This window comes from Leptonychotes weddellii, chromosome 3 (genome assembly GCF_054177405.1).
Source record: "Leptonychotes weddellii isolate Sample4059 chromosome 3, ASM5417740v2, whole genome shotgun sequence".
Lineage (NCBI taxonomy): Eukaryota > Metazoa > Chordata > Mammalia > Carnivora > Phocidae > Leptonychotes > Leptonychotes weddellii.
In genome coordinates this window covers 27,967,489-27,975,914 of record NC_138371.1, presented here as the reverse complement: position 1 = coordinate 27,975,914, position 8,426 = coordinate 27,967,489, and the positions used below count along the sequence as shown (strand labels likewise).

The 8,426-nt window shown below is 37.6% G+C and overlaps 1 protein-coding gene and 1 long non-coding RNA gene across 2 annotated transcripts in view; both read left to right on the top strand.

The window, feature by feature from the left end:
- PARD3B (par-3 family cell polarity regulator beta) overlaps positions 1-8,426 on the top strand; it is a 985,082-nt gene that overhangs the window by 348,554 nt on the left and 628,102 nt on the right. The window lies entirely within an intron of this gene.
- On the top strand, positions 7-6,547 carry LOC145720483 (uncharacterized). Its single transcript, XR_014143415.1, has 2 exons — positions 7-3,023; positions 3,091-6,547. It is a non-coding gene; the product is annotated as an uncharacterized LOC145720483 (long non-coding RNA).

Below are 8,426 nucleotides of genomic sequence, written 5' to 3'. Positions count from 1 at the left end.
GAGCACAAGTAGGCAGAGCGGCCTCCCTCTGGAGAGGGAGAAGCAGGCTCTCAGCTGAGTGGGGAGCCGGACGTGGGGCTCGATCCCAGGACTGCAGGATCATGACCTGAGCTGAAGGCAGCCGCTTAACCAACTGAGCCACCCAGGAGCCCCTGATTGACTTTTTAAACAGCTGACATGTCATTTATCCTTTCCTGCAGGATTTTGTGATTTTACTGTTTTACCTGGCCTAGTTATTTGTCCCACTCCGAACAATGGCCACTTGCCTGCATCCTGCTCAGTATCCGCTCCTTTGCAGTCGTGCAGTGCGGCTGGTGACTTTTTTCCTTGCTCTCTGATCCTTAGGACCCACCATCTTGGGTCTGACTGTACCCCGACTTCACTGAAAGCTTATATTCATGACCTCTCCAATTCCCTCATACACCGTTTTTCCAACATTTTATTATGAAAAACTTCAAATATAAAGAAAAGTGGAAAGAGTTACACCCTGAAGACCCATATCGTCAACATCACCTAGATTTTACAATTAACATTTTATTATATTTGCTTTGTCCCATATCCATTCATCTATCTGTTCCTCTAACCATTCTTCAGTCCATCTTATTTTTTATGCATTCCCAAGTCATCGCAGACATAAATGCACTGTATCCCAAACACTTTGGCACTCGTGTCATTAACTAGAGTTCAGTATTGTTTACAGATTACATATGATGCGATGCGCACAAATCCCAAGTCTATCATTTGATGAGTTTTGACAGTAAACACACCTGTGTAATGCAAGGCCCTATGGGGATATGAAACATTACTGTCACTTCAGAAAGTCACTTTTCCCAGTCAGTCTCCCCTTCCAGTCCCATGTAACAGCATCACTGTTTTGATGGTTTTCTACCATGGTTTGCCCAGTTTAGGACTTCATGCAATTAGAATTATACAGTCTGTATTCTTTTGTGTAAGGCTTTTTTTCACTCAGCATAATGCTTTTGAGATTTGCTCTTTGATGGGTATATAGTAGTTAGCTCCTTTCTAATAGTAATATTCCATTTTATCAATATTCTACAAGTTATTTATATAGTCTCCTGTTAATGGGCACCTGGAATATTTATAGTTTTGAGTTGTTATTGATAATGGATATGACCTTTCTCTCTTTTAAATACAGCTCATCTTTCATCTAATAAATAATCCTCTGCCCTCAAAAAGTTTTATAATTTAGTCTTGTTTAAGGCAATCCATGCATTATAGCTTATTTGAATTTCTAAAAACACTTTGCATATGACATGAGGGTTTTCTTGGAGACTTGAGCAGTTTGAGGGATGGTTTTGTGCCTAGAAATCTCTTCTCTTTAGCTGCCTCTTCCAGGCAGTTGCTTATTTTCTAAAGGTCTTCCATTTAGATAAGCACATTGGATTTTTGTTCCTTAGCTCTTATCTACTCCCATAGTCATGTTAATGGGACAATAGAAGAGCTTTTTCTTATTCCATGTGTAATACTGAGAAAGTCCTTTTTGGAAGTATGTTTGAAGAACAATTAGAGGGTCCTGGGTAATTAATATACCTAATGCCCCCTTCACTTTTGGAGCATGGCAAAATAAAAAAGCTTAAGGTTCATTCAAGCCTTCATCCTGAGAATGTGAACCATCAGGATACTGTGCTCTCTATTAGATTGACAAATTTTTAAAGCAATTTTTAATGTGAGCTTAATATTACCTCCGGCAATCACTTTTCCTAGAGTGAAACTATAATGCCTGTCTATAACCACTTGCTATCAGAAGATTTTTGTACTTTGCTTTCTCAGAGTCTTCAAGAGCAAACCGCTGAGTCCATTTTGGTGTATCCTTTTGTCTAAATACCCTTTCTGACTAGCACAAAGCCTAGGGTACGGTGATGATCTTACGCCCTGGAGTTTTATGGCTCTAAATTTGAGCCCAGGAAAGGGGACCTATCTAGGAGGTGATATAATCTATCCTCTGATGAAAAATTTCTTTCAAAGACCATTGCGGCTCATATTGAAGAATTATTGTATTTGATTAAAAGTGAGGCCAAGAATCCAATGTTTGCATTTTCCCTCTTGCCTGTGTTTTCAACTAATATTGTAGAGCCTTTTTATTTACTCAACCAGATTGACAAGATTATAAATGAGAGCTGTGTGTGGAAGCCTCTAATTTTTCATAAGTAAATGAATTAATTTATCATCGCTGTTGTGTTTTATTGCTGTCTCCATGCCAGACTGCCCTGCTCCTTTATTCCCCCTTTTGCCTTCTAAACATTGGATCCATGTCATCGTGTTTGACAGGTTTCTGATTCCCCTGTCAGATGCAATTTGGTGCTAATCACATTTCCTTTGCTCAATGTCAATGATACAAGCCATGCATAATATTCCTATATGTCCACTCACTCACTTGCAGTGCAGCTGGAATATCTTGGGCATTAATCTGATAGAATGCCACATTGAAATGCAAAAACGATGCTTAAGCGCTAAGATAATGTGGTCAGGCAGATGTGCAATAGATAAGTGAGGCTAAACGGTAATCTTTCCTAAGGTTTGATGAATTTTATTTCATTTTTGAATATCTCTTTACAAACCTGAGACTATGTAATCAGTGCTGGTTCATTAGACCTTCAGCATTTTTAATCAGATTCATTCATTGTCCATGTATGAAGGAATGAGGATTATTTATCCCATTAAAAAACAGGTTATAGGTAGTTGTTTTTAATGTTGAAGAGCATTTCTGTGTAAGATCATGCACTTTATCGAACATATGAAAATAGCTAACAATCTAGAAAAATCTGTTTACAGAATAATATGTCAGTTTCTAGCCTCAAGGAGGTCCCACACAACAGACCTTCCAGTAGGTCACCTTAGGCAAATACAAACAGTATGATGGGTAGATTTTGGCAGATTTTGGAAGGAGGTGATTGTTGTTTATTTTTTAAAGTCTAATGAGATAGTTTGATAATCTGAGAAGGAGGAGAGCAAGCACTTGAGAAAGGAATAACATGAGCAAAATCAGAGACATGGGAAGAGGTGTAGGAGGTCAGGAGAGCAAGCACTTGAGAAAGGAATAACATGAGCAAAATCAGAGACATGGGAAAGCATTGTTTATTCAGCAAAATAGTTGTCTATTGTAGTGGTCAATAAGACTAGCAGAGCAATTCAGGAGCATATGGAGAAGGAAGGGCCTTGATTTTGTGGACAAGATGGAATCATCTTCTTTTAAGAGCAAGTCTGCATCATGAATAAATTTGAATTTTTAGAAATTAAAAAATTGGTCTTTTGGAAGGAGGATGAGAGAAAGAACCGAAAGATTCATCAAACAGGGGACTCTTGTGATAGTCCGGATGAGCAGTAAGGACACAAACTAGGACAGTGATAGTGGAAGTTTCTAGAGAAGGTATGACACATGTAAAAGGTGTTACTGACCAATGTGTAGTTATGCAGTTGGGTTGGATATGGTGGGATGCAGGTGGCAAGGGAAAAGAGGGAAAAAGGACCAAAAATATTTCCTGGGTTTCTTGGTGAAACAGGGTGCTATGGATTGTGATGTCTTTCAAGTGGGAAGACCAACCTAAGTGTGGGTAGGGTGAGATTGTGAATTCACTTTGGGTTCTGCTGAATTTGAGGCCCCCGTGGGACATCTAAATAGCAGTGAACAGTGGTCAGGAGGTGTAGATATTCGGTGGTTATTTTCATGCATACAATGAACAACTGAAATCGTGGGAGGGGTTGCAGTTACCTTGGGAGAGGACTTATTAGCAAAAAAGAGACGCTGCTGAATTTTGCAGTCTTGGGGTTAAGGGCATATTTATTTAAGGGAAAAAACTGTACCAAAGTGCACTGAGAAAAGACTGAAATATGCAGTTACCAGAAAAGAGAAGTATTGCAGAAGCCGGTATGGCATAAGGGATGGCCAACACTGTCAAAGGCCATAGGATACTTAAGAGGAGGGCCAGGGAGGTACTTTTGAATGAATAAATGTAGGAAGACTTTTTCTACATAGAGAATATTTACTAAGTGTTTGTTAAGAGCCAAGGCAGTTTCAGTAAAGTGGTAGAACTAGAAATCGCATTGTGTTTGGTTGAGGAGTGAATGAAGGGTGTAGGATTGAAGACAGCTCAAACTGACAGCTTTCAAAGAAATTGGTAGTAAAGGGGAAGACGGAAACACATTGGGCTTATAGTTGAAGGGCATACGGATACATAAAATGATATATTCTTTTAAATATGCATACCTTCTCAGAGTCGGGGCAGTGATATCATGCTGAAGGGAGTGCAAGTTGGTTCTTGGCGGGCAAAACTATCTTAAATATTATAGTGGGTTGTGTCCCAGCAAAGTTCATCCTCTCTGAGCAAATCTTTTTCCTTAGTGTTTAATTTCTCTTGTTGGGTTTCCTTCGGTATCATATCAGCAGCCTCAGCTGAGTTAATGGAAGGTTTACAAACTGCATACAGGATCAGAGCTATAGAACTATGGCAATATTATAGCTATGACTAGGGGGCTTTCAATTTATTGCTAGATCTCAAAGCTATCACCCAAGAAGTGGCCTGTGTCCATTGGCTGCCTTGTGGATGTCATTGTGTTTCTCAGCATTTTTGTGTGTGATTTGGGCTTTGAATATTTGAAATATAGTTTATATTTTATTATTTAATTTTTAAAAGTTATTAAATCTGGGGCACCTGGGTGGCTCAGTTGGTTGAGCATCTGCCTTTGGCTCAGGTCATGATACCAGGGTCATGGGATCGAGTCGCACATCAGCCTGCTTCTCCCTCTCCCTCTGCCTGACACTCCCTCTGCTTGTGCTCTCTCGTTCACAGGTGCTCTCTCTCTCTCTCTCTGTGTCATAAATAAATAAAAAATAAATCTTAAAAAAGTTATTCAACCTATCATTAATGACATCAAGTGCTAAAAAAAGTTGACAATATCTGAATGATTATCTAGTAGCCAGTTAAGTTAAATACTGTTTTCTTAAGCAAAACTTTTATCAAGCAAGAAGTTCAGTTCACTAAAAACATACTTGAAAAATTAAATCTTTTAATTGCTTTGCCTTTACTGGAAATATAACAATTTTGAGGTTTTTTTAGAAATTTGATTACATTGCTGTTATGTATTTATGTAAATTAGATTCATATGAAGTTTGATAATTACAATTTATGTGAGTAAAAAAGTTTCATTAAAATTGCTCAGCAAATAAAGTTATACTAAGTTAAATGTTAGTAGCTTTTTAAAAAATTTATTTAGTCATTCTTAACTCTGTACTGAATAAAAAGTATAGGCCTTATACTTACTCTTTTTATGTATGAAGCATAGATATACATACGGCGCATGACTAGATATACAGCATATTAAAATTTCATGTGGGGTAGCAATTAGGAAAATAGTGTTTTAAAAGGCTCCTTAGGGAGACGGTGGTGAAAAAAAGGGTGAGAAATATCGGGAGAGAGGAATCTTAATATTTGCTTAGTTTCTGTTCCTATTTCAGTTGAACACTGATTTATCTGTGAGATTTACTAAACAAGGTGATAGGACTGATACTTAACAAAAAACACCTGCTCCTCTCAGACACAGTACCTGTAGAGGATATGTGCTTAATGATACTTTTTATACCCACGGGTAATTTTGATTAACAGAATGTGATAGCCACAATTTCAGAGGCTGAAATATCTAAAACTGCAAGTCAAGTTTTAATCACCTGAATTGAATTCCACTATAACCCAGAATTTTTAGGGCCCAAAGATATGCTATCAATGTATTGTTTGCCTTGATGATGCAGTACTTGGTGAATGATATTGTGGGAAAAAAAGGTTTATTAAATTCAGGACTCTGTGAAAGCCAGAACACAAAGGACTAAAGCCATTGTTAGGGAAGGAGAACCTTGAGCAATCAGATCCTATGAGTCTTGGGTTGAAACAATTAAAGGATGGAAAATGTGTGATTTGACTATGCAACCAAAATAGCAATCCCACTGAACACAAGTCTGCAGGGAATTTTCAGAGGGGAGAGAGACTACCCAGGGACAGCCCGAAACAAAAACACGTCAGCTTTCGTTGGAGGAAGATGGTTCCTTTTTCAAGCTGTTAGAAGTTTTGAGAGTGCAAAGTCTTCCCATGCAATTAGTTATATGGAACACTTATACATAGTGCTGGTAGCTGCTTTTAGCTTGTTTTGGTCTGAGTCCTTGTAAAATTTCAAGCTGGCATTCTTAAATAAGTGGGCATTAATTTTACAGATCATTTTTTTTCCTTTCTAAAATTTTAACATATGAAAAGTTAAAAGCATATACATTTGCAGCAATTTTATGTATTAAAAATCTGTCAAGGTATCATGTAGTTACTATTAAGGTAGTTAAAGTTATCTAGAATAGTCTTTTGCAAGATCTGGCTCCCTCTTAAATATCTTCTGAAAATCTTTGTGAAAACAGTTATTCAAGAGAGTCATTCCCCACTGTGTATAGGAATTTTGTAACCGAAACAATGAGGACTTTGAAAAAAAAAAAAAATCTGTCTCAGCTTTTAGGGAGTTTGAAACTTAATAGGAAAGCTAAAACATACACGCATCTAGAACTATTCACAAACTAAAATAAGTGAAAATGCAATGCAAATAACATATATAAGTGTTGAATTGGATTCACAGTAATGGAATGATCAGTCACTGAGGTTAATAAAAGGCAACCCAGAAACTGAATACTGAGCAGGTTTTCAATGAAGAGAACAGTGTAAATTGGAATGGAAGAAGGAAGAAATTCTATCATTTGTAAAATAGATAGATAGACAGACAGATGAAGGTACAAGAAAGCCAATAACTCATGCAGTTACAGGGATGGTAGTGAGTTTTCCCTGAGCAGATAGAAAATCTTGGGAAGAGATGAGAATGGCAAAGTGTGGTTATTCACTACATGTAAACTGTGGCAGCTAGAAGTCTTGAGACTGAAGGGGGAATTTTATCTCTTCCTTTGACAATAGTGAGTTGAAGAAAAAAAGAAATTTTGATTATTAGTGCACATTTTAACTTTGTATTTGGGATTACAGCAGGCCCCCCCACCAACTCACACTATTTGATGGGTAGTATTCTTGTGTTTTGACATAGTCATTGTAACAGAACTCCTTGAGTCCAAGCAACAAAAGCCAACTCTTACTCCAAATAAGAGGAAATATACTTGAGAAACATGAGGGCTCCTAAAATCAAAGGGAGGCTCAGAATTGAGAACTTATGAATGGGCAGGAATCAAGGCAAGATGAGCAAATGGGAGTTAAAGCTTCTTTTTTAGGAGTAATCTGGTCAGGATGCAATTCTCTGCAACAAGGAAACATCAATCTTCCCTCATGCTCGTGTCACTTGAGTGAGACTTAACGTTCCAGGAGAATAGTATTTGCTGAGTTTAGGTCTCCTTCCCATCCCTGCACTGTTCCAGGCCAGAGACAGGGACAATATCTAGAAACTTTGTCTTTGGTAGTGAGTTCCAAGCATCTGGCTTTTTCATCCAAGCAAGATAGCACACGAGGTAAGTCCCCTGTAGAAAATCCGGAGCCTATTAGAAATGAGGAATGGATGTGGTTTGGCCAGATATTGAGAAATGTCCACTCTGTTGTCTTCTGAACTTGAGTGGAAAAACAGGAGCAATTTATCCTAGAGTCTTTGACATTAAAGCAGCTACTTACCCATTTATTCAAACTCTTACTATATTTATCAAGCAACTTCTTTTTCCCTGAAGAAGTTCCTGGATGAAATAGTTCTCCACACCCTTCACCACTAAGGATAGAACCTAAGTATTACTAATTAAGTTCCAAGTCCAATGGTGTTAATGAAACTGCTTGGGGACTAAACAGCTAGAAGTCCCCACACAGTGTAATACCAAGTAGTGTTCCTACCAAAGCTCTTGACAGCATGTGTGCTCTCTCAGTGAAACTATTTTGTGGTTTATCTCCGAAGCAAGCCAGGTCTCCATAGCTATTTTTAAGTTTCTTTAGTTAATAATCTCTCTTTTGGACCATTGAACCCCAGACTTCCAACATAGTATCTCAGAAGCCAAGGGTAAACCTTAACAAGTTCTTAATAGTCAATTGTATAACATAATTTTTAGCAACTTTTCCCATTACATGATTATATTGATATTAAATATTAGTTTTTTAGATGTTAAAGCTTCTAAACTGTGACATCCAAACGTAAATGACAAAAGATCTATACCTCTCACCTGAAAGCCAATATTGCTAACATTGATATGGTTTGTGTCACTGAAAGGGAGATTAATTAATTCTAGTAGTATGCTTGGGATTCTTTCACTGAAAGATAAGTATAATGCATTCAGAATTATTTTTAGTGATCCAGAGAAAGTCCACAAATGAGAGTTAAGGGGGTTTGAGTTTTCACCACTACCTTAGCAGAGAATCCATAGCACTTTTTAGGACTGAATAAAAGCATGTTTTGGGCAATACTAA